At 40.3% G+C, this 8,530-nt stretch overlaps 1 long non-coding RNA gene across 1 annotated transcript in view; it reads left to right on the top strand.

The window, feature by feature from the left end:
* The first annotated feature begins 1,734 nt into the window (after positions 1–1,734).
* The window catches only part of LOC118007633, a 289,725-nt gene continuing 282,929 nt past the window's right edge, over positions 1,735–8,530 (top strand). The window contains exon 1 of the long non-coding RNA XR_004678445.1: positions 1,735–1,922. This is a non-coding gene — a long non-coding RNA (uncharacterized LOC118007633). The remainder of the gene's footprint in view (positions 1,923–8,530) is intronic.

The following is an 8,530-nucleotide window of genomic DNA, read 5'->3' as shown; positions in this document are numbered from 1 at the left end:
CTTCTTTTTTTTTTTTAAAGGTTTTATTTATTTGACAGAGAGAAAGACAGCCAGAGAGGGAACACAAGCAGGGGGAGTGGGAGAGGGAGAAGCAGGCTTCCCGTGGAGCAGGGAGCCTGATGTGGGGCTCGATCCCAGGACTCTGGGATCATGACCTGAGCCGAAGGCAGAGGCTTAACGACTGAGCCACCCAGGCGCCCCCTTCTTTTTTTTAATGGTTTCTCCTAACAGCTGATGTGGGCTTGTCAGATGCATTTAAAGGGCTGAAGTAGAAGGGGTACTAATTGCCACATGTATAACATTGTTTCTTGGGGAAAATGCATTCTGTATTAGGAAAGGAAATAAGGTGGAAACCAAAGACATTTAGATTCCCATAAAAATGGGGGCATTATTGATGCTTTTCTTTTGCTTCATCAAGTAAATGGAATGACAAGGTACCTACGTGATATGATTACTTGAATTTTCTGCTTATAGGCAAGGAAAGGAAAACTCTTATTATTTCAATTACCATTGGAAATATTTCAAGAATATGTTCATCTGCTTTTCTGCGTTGGTGATAGAGTATAGTGGATATAATGGAATATTTGTTTCCCTGAAATCCAATAGCCGTGCATTTTGATGTTTTAATCACATATCTCCTTGTGTTATTTAATAATTATATCACTATGAATCTTACCTCCCTGTTATGGTCTGAATATTTGTGTCCTCCCCAAATTCCTATGTTGAAATCCTAACCCCCAAGGGTAATGGAATTAGGAAGTGATTTGGGTGGTGATTAGGTCTTAAGGCCAGAGCCTGCATGATTGAAATCAGCACCCTTATAAGAAGAGACCCCAGATAGCTAACTCTTCTCTTCCACCATATGAGGACACAACAAGAAAGCACTGTCTGTATACCAGAAAGCAGGCTCTCACCAGACACTGAATCTGTTGGTGCCTTGATCTTGAACTTCCCAGCCTCTAGAACCATGAGAAATAAATGTTTCTTGTTTATCAGCCATCCAGTTTATGGTCTTTTTGTTACAGAAGCCTGAATAAACCAGACACTCTTCAAAGAGTCTATGAATTCCTTGGGAAGCAGAAGATATTTCCTATATTTTGAGCTTCCCTATAAAACCAAGCTCATTGGCTGGGGCATTAGCAGTGACCCATGAAGAATTGTGAATGGGACACCAATCCTTTAGCTGTTATGGTCTGAATGTTTGTGTCCCTTCCCAAATTCATGTGGAAATTCTAACCCCCAAAGGTAATGGTGTTAGTAGGTGTGGCCTTTGTTGGTGATTAGGTCTAAGGTAGAGCCCTCATGAATGGGATTAGTGCTCTTAGGGAAGAAGTCCCACAGAGCTCCCAGACCCTTTCACCATTAGGGATGCAGTGAGAAGTGGGACTCTGAAGAGGGCCCTCACCTGACCATGCTGGCATCATGATCCTGGACTTCCAGTCCCCAGAACTGTGAGAAATAAATTTCTGCTGCTTATAAGCCACCCAGTCTGTGGTGTTTTGTTACAGCAGCCTGAACAGACTAAGACAGCTGCTTTGGTGTCCTGACACGTAAGGTGCCATGGATGCTTGCCTGGTAAGGGATGGTGATCAGTGAAAGAGGGTAAATGCATTAGCATTAAGAATAGACATGACAACACATGGAAAATAGAAGTTTCTTGTCAAGGCTTGGGGCAAGCCTGTTAAAAGTAAATTTGTTAACTGATTAAATGTGTGTTTTTCTCCCATTTGAATCCTAGACTCTGAAGTCTGAAGAGAAAAGAGCACCTGAGGGCTCCTTAATTTGATGGATGCATATTGGTGACCTTCGGAGACCAGTCATCCTGCAGTTATGACCCATCTGGGAGGCCCCACTTCCTGTCTGGGCAGAAATTCACCTCCTTCAGCTCCCTCTCTGCCTGATGAGCACCAATGCTGGCAAAGGTTGGATTTAGCAGCTAAGTCTAGACTTGGGAATGTATAGAGAGGAGATTTCTTGTGAAAGAAATGTTTTTTAATGTAGACTCAGTATTTTAGTTAAGCATTGTTTTTCTGCACAAGGGAGACAGGACTCATGTAACTGACATCCACAAGTGTCATGATTGTATAACTAATCCAGGCCAGAGGCCACATTGTGCAAGGCATCGGAAATATAAGCTGTGTGTGTACTCACAGGCACACACACTCCCTACATGCACATTTTCTCTCTAGGATGAGCATGGGTAAGTTATCTTTGGGCCATAGGCAAGAGTCACACTGTGGTCTGGCCTTCACTAATGTGTTTGTCTTTCCTTGAAAGAAGGCTTTAGCTGTTCGATTTAGTTTTGTTTATTTGAGATGTTGTGTTCGAACTTTGCCTGCATGCCTAGAGGCTGGAAGGCCATGGAAAATGTGTGTATCTAACTAAATCCAAAAGCACAATCACATCAACTCAGACATGGACACCTAGGGACCATCTTTTACTCCAAGAAACAGCTTAGGTTGGAAAAGAAAGCTCTTACCAACCTTGAAAGGATGAAAAGAAAAAAAAATGTTTAGAAGTGAAAATTCATAAAACAAGATCTTTTATCCAAAAACATAACAAAATTTCCAGCAGGATATTATGAGCGAATTGACTTTTACAGTAGTTTCATTTCAAATGATTGTGTGTCCTTTATAAAGTTGCCTCCTCGTTTTAGTTTTTGTTAAATCAAGAATATGGTTTGTCCCCATATGATTTAAGTAATATTGAGTGGAACTTTCAGTTGTATTCAATGACAATGTATTGTGGCAAAAGGAGAGAGGACATCAAGAAAATCTGTTGGTAACACTCAGAAGGGTTAGCTCTTCTGTCTCAACAACAGTGCTTAAAGAAAAATGTTCCAAATTAATAATAATAAAAAAGATGAGTTCTCTCCTAAACTATTTCAGATAGTTTATAGTTTATGAGAATACAGATTACTTTGCAAAGGGATTGTCTAGTGATTGGAGTTCAAAGCTAAAATAGAAAGAAAAATAGGTTTGGGGTTTCATAATGTAGGAAATATGGGAGAGATTAAATCTGGTTTTTGAGAGGTCAAGCAAATCACCATAATTAGTATACAAAAACAACCAGTGATAAAATATGTTTTATGCGTTTGGTACAATGCCCAGCAAACCAAATGTGCTTAATAAATTTTAAATGGTATCAACAGTATTGCCTTGTTGCTGATAGAGAGTTCATGTCATCACTTTGGGAGGCTTTATTAACCCTTAAAATATCAAGGTTACTTGACTGAGTGAAGAGGGGAGAGGGTTCACCGGAAAACAGCAGGGGTAGAAATGATGCTTCTCCCCACCATGAACAGATGTCTTACATCTCACTGGGATAATCGATTCTAATATTATTAAGCACAAGCCTAATAAATCTGCCCCTGTATTTTTCTGATACAAATACAATATACCTACCACTGCTCAATATCTTTCATATGTGAGGTAGTAAAACTGATCCAATATGAAATCTTGTACTTTACATGTAAATTGGATTGCTATGGGCCATTAGACTCTTTACATAAACAATATATTTTGTTTAAAAGAAAACTGTGCTCACTTTCACATTCTGAAAGTTCATAATGTGCAAAACCACATTAGCAGAGTAAATGGTGTCGGGAAGGAATCTGGCATGGCCAACAGAGGCATAAAGGAGAATGGGGACTTCACTTCCAGCAAAGCGACTTTTCTCTCATGGGCGGTTTTAACGAGATGGCTGCCAACAGGTGAAAGCTCACTAGTGTCAGGTGTAATTAAAAACTTTAATTTCAGAATCATTCTCTAAAGCATTCACAATGTACCATGCCCAGGGGCTGAGGCGGAGAAGCCTAACCAAGGCAGCAGATTATTTGCTTCTCCAAGAAGACAGCCATTGCTGCACAGAAAGGTGATGACATTTTGAGGCCAAGGCTGGCAATATAATATGATGTCACAGTATCCATTTTTGATATTAGATAATGGCCTTCATTCTGATAGGTCAGTATCTCATTCCTTGGCTTATTTATCTCCATTATGTACAAAATCTGCAAACCAGAACTCACAGACAAACCTTACCCAAGTGTACTGCAGTATCTGCATCTTGGCCTCCTTTGCAGCACTGATCCTTGTGCTCTGCCACAGCTATCAGAGTAATGGCTTTTTCCCCTTTTTATCTGGGTTGGCTTTATTCCCAGATTCCAAATGAAAGAGAGAGCATTTTACTTGACCACCCCATTCCAACCGTTAAATACTGTGCCTTCAGGCTCTGATGCTCTAATGGTCGATTAAAGTTGATAACAGTCTGTTCAATTTCCATTTTTTTAACATTCAGCCTGCTGAAATTGTAATATTGTGAAAATCTGAAGTCTACAGGACCTGCGTGAGAATCTCTCTGGATGTCAACACATAATAATAAACAAGGGGGGAAAAGTAATGGCAACAGGCCTCAGCATTTGCAGAATTTGGGTTAGCTCTGTAGCCTGGCCAGTTTGTGTAGGGTAGGAGTGGGCAATAGATCAACTAGTCTATCAAACAGGATATAGAGTAGAGCCACTCACGGGGTAGTTTATGACTGCAGAAGGCAAACATCCTCAAAAATTCTTTAAGTCAACAAACAGCATATACATTCTGTTCTTACCTGCCTCACCCAGTGCTCTGTCCTTGGTCTTATTAAAAGCCTTCCTTAACTTGTTTGGCAGACACATAACTCATAGCTCCCGGACTTTGTTGTTAGGGCTGAAGGGTCACAAAGGTACAAATCTAATTGAAGTATTTTCAGAAATCTGATTTCTCAGGGGATCAGAATAAAATAGTTTGAAATAATCTCTTTTTCAAACCAACATTGGTCTTTCTTGAGCCTTAGAAAAACAGAACTAAAACCAGGAATGCTGAGATGGATTTGTAGACGAGTAGAATTTTGAGATAAGTGGTTTGATACCAGTCTTCTAAGTGATGGAAAAAAATAATGGTACCATGAGACATACTACCTGTATGTATAATATGCAGACTCTATTCTCTTCCTTTCGCTGGACTAGTCAGCTTGCCTTTCTTAGCCACGCTTGGATTCTTTTCTGAACGTGAATGATCTCCCAGAGTTCTCATCTTTGGTAGGCTGGTCTCATTTTTTCCCATCAAATACTCAACTACAGGATGCTTTTTTCATGTTGTGGAAGCAATTGCCCATTTTCTGAGTCTTTGCTCTAAAAGTAAGTGCAGATGAGTCCTTCAGACTCTGAGAAATTTATCACTGTCGATAAATATGACATTTCTGGGAATGTGGTTTCAGTCTCCTTTTTCCGAGGCAGGTCGAAATGAAGACTAGAGAACTTGAAGGGTCAAATATTTAGTTCTCCTTATTATTACCACATCATAGAGCCTATGCTTACTTTTTTAGACAAATAATCTTTTTGTCTAAAAATATGGGTATTATTGCTTAAGAAAAGGTTTCACTCTAACCCCATCCAACAATTTGAACACTAACTCTTGTCCATTTTATCTCTGTCATGGGAGGGGTCTTCTCTTTAAGGAAAGGGAATATTCATAGTTTTCTCACATACAACAACATAAAAGAAGAACATGGAGAAATTTAACATAAAAAATTGATGTGACTCCAAAATTTTTTTTCTCCTGTTTTGGACATGGTGGCATAGAGTCTGCCCCATAACACATATGCAATGATGACATTTATCTTTATTCTTTTTCTTCATATTACTGAGGATGTGGGTGCTTAATGTTTATTGCCGAAATGCTTTTGAATTCTGGAAAGCCCATACTTCAGACAATGTGTGTGAATTAAAGGGGAGAGAAATACTCCATCTTCCAGGACTATCTTCATTTCCCAGAATTAGCTATTGATGTTTGCCTGGTAGAAGCTTTCGGCCACAAACTCTGCCTCAAAAATCCATTTCTATTTACATGTTTGCCCCAGTCTCATCAATTTTCTTCTGCCTTTCCTGAAACCCATGAAAAATCCTTGCATGTTGGATGATGATGATGATGAGTAGGAGAAGGAGGATGAGGATTAGAAGAAGGAGGAGGCTGGCAGCAACTAACAAAGCACCTTATCCTGTGCGAGATAGTTTTCCAAGTGCTTTACAAGGGTTAACTTATTTAATCCTTATGACAGTGTTGCAGGGTAGGTACTATTATCCTCCTCATTAAACATGAAAGAGCTGAGGAATGGATTGGTTGCATAACTTACCCAAGGTCACATAGCTAATAAGTGGTCAGGTGAGAGTTGAACCCAGGACGTATGACTTGAGAGTCTTCTGCTTAATTTATCCTGTGGGTGGATATATTCATTTGCTTAGGTTGCCGTAACAAAATACATAGACTGGGTGGCTTAAACAACAGAAGTTAATTTTTTTTTTAGGCAAGAGTTCCAAGATTAAGGTGTGAGCAGGTTTGGTTTCTTTGGAGGCCTCTGTCCTTGGCTTGTGGACTGCCACCTTCTTGCCGTGTCCTCACATGGTTTTTCTTCTATGCATGCACATCCCTCGTATCTCATTGTCCAATTTTGCTTCTCTTATAATAGCACCAGTCAGATTGGGTCAGGGTCCACCCAAATGGTCTCTTCATTTTAGCTTAATCACCTCTTTAAAGGACGTATTTCTAATTCAGGCCATAACAGTGAACTTTTGAAGATCTGTTTCCCTGGCCTTTGACTCTTCTGCATTGCTTCATCATTGGGTATCTCTTTTCCTCCCTCCCTACCTGATGTTCTACTCTGCATGCCCAGACCTCCTGTCCAAAGAGGCTCATACCCTGCAGACTTTGTCCCACCTGAAAACCATACTGAGTCTCAATTAAGAATCCATTTCCACTGTCTGTGATGTCTGGAATGAGGTATTGCCTAGAGCCTGCTGTTGACATTACTGAGGGATGCTTGGGTATTCTGTGTGCCTCTGAGTTGTAGCATTTCCTCAGTTTCTTTTGGGCGTGCTCAGTTGTGAGGTCTTAATCCTCAGTTTTCTGATTATTCCTCCACATTCCTTATAGGCTGTGAGCCCTGGGCTTCAGTGTTAACTTTGTGTTCTGCTACTTTAAAAAGTTCAAACCCCATGGTCTACATTCATCTCTGAAGTGTCTTCCAAAGCTCTTCCAGGTGATGCTCGATAATGCAAGTGAGTGGGAAAGAATATTACAATAGGAGGTTGGAAGAAAATAGAAAATAATTAGAATAATAATTGGAAAAAAAGCAAAAAAAAAGTCTGTTGTACATACAATGTGTTTTATGGATTGTATAATTTATAGGAAAGTGCTTGAAAAGACTTCAGCGCTCTCCAGTGGGAGGTGGCATTGTTATTATAATTGTATTTGTTTTATTATTCTTACCTCACGATTCTGGTTTCTGTCACAGTTGAACATAGAAATGAATCAGTAAGTGGATTAGAAATCTGGAAGGCTGAGGTGCTCTTGAACAACTGAATGGGGAAACTGTCTTCTTGAGCTCCTTCCTGTCCAGTGAGCATCCTAAAGATCAAGGGAACATTCAGTCTAGCTTCCTAGAGGAGCAATTGGGTGTTGAAGTAAAAGGCCTGTCTGGGCTGTGAATAGTAGAGGGGAAGGGCCAATTCCTAAATCAAGGCCGTGCAAGATTAGTTCAGACTGCAGGGACAAAATACAGGCCACCAAAACACAGAACAATTCCAACCTGGCAAAGGAGTTAGAATCAGAAACACTCTTGCAAATATAGCAGAGAAAGAGGCAAGGCTAGAGAAAAAATAGGCCAAGTAATAAGTGTGAAAGGGGATTGAAGCTAGTAATGACTCAAAAACGGCTGAGCTGCCAAACTTATTTAAAAATCCTCTTAAAAACAGAAGCAGAGAAGAAAAGGAACATGGACACAAGTGGCACAGGGATGACCTTGAAGAATAATTAAACCAAAACCAAGCGAGGGGCTATTTTGCAGCTCAGAACATAGAAAAACCAGTGTGAGATGGCAGGATTCCGAAGGCATTAAGGGAGCCTGTGCTCCTAAGCTAATTAGTTCACACACTTTCAGTTATTTTGGGGAAAAGTAATAGGGGTTTAAAGATGCTAAGAAGAGAAGGGAATATAAAAGGTGGTTTCAATCTTAAACCAAGACAGAAGCCTTATGGAAATGCAGTTCAATACAGCTGATGTCAACATGCAATGGGGGCTATGAAGGAGGGACCCCAGCATCCAGAGGGTAATGGGATCATTGGCAAGAACCATGATTGATTTTTTTCAAGAACAAAGCAGGCCCAACAATTGATTTTTTCTTGTGCGCAGGAATTGGCCGAATTTAAAAGATAGCATAAATCTTTGAACTTTCCTCATATGTTTGGCACCAGGGTTCACATCATTTATTTCAAACCTGGGGTAGGTTGGCTGTGTGGGTCCTTGCCACATGGATTGAGAGTGGCCAGAAGACCAAGGCAAAGGAGGGGGCAGATGGCAGTTTATCCAGCTCAGAGTTGGGTGGGGAGTAAATCATTCAAGTTAATTAAGCCTTCAGGTGATTCTCAATTGGAGGATTCTCATAATTCCCTCAGAATGCGAAGTCTTGCACAATGAGATTTGAAAATTGTGAGATGAGGTTT

The sequence above is a fragment of the Mirounga leonina genome, unplaced genomic scaffold (genome assembly GCF_011800145.1).
Source record: "Mirounga leonina isolate KUSES-001 unplaced genomic scaffold, KU_Mleo_1.0 Mir_125, whole genome shotgun sequence".
Taxonomy (NCBI): Eukaryota; Metazoa; Chordata; class Mammalia; order Carnivora; family Phocidae; genus Mirounga; species Mirounga leonina.
This window is presented reverse-complemented; position numbering and strand designations above follow the sequence as displayed.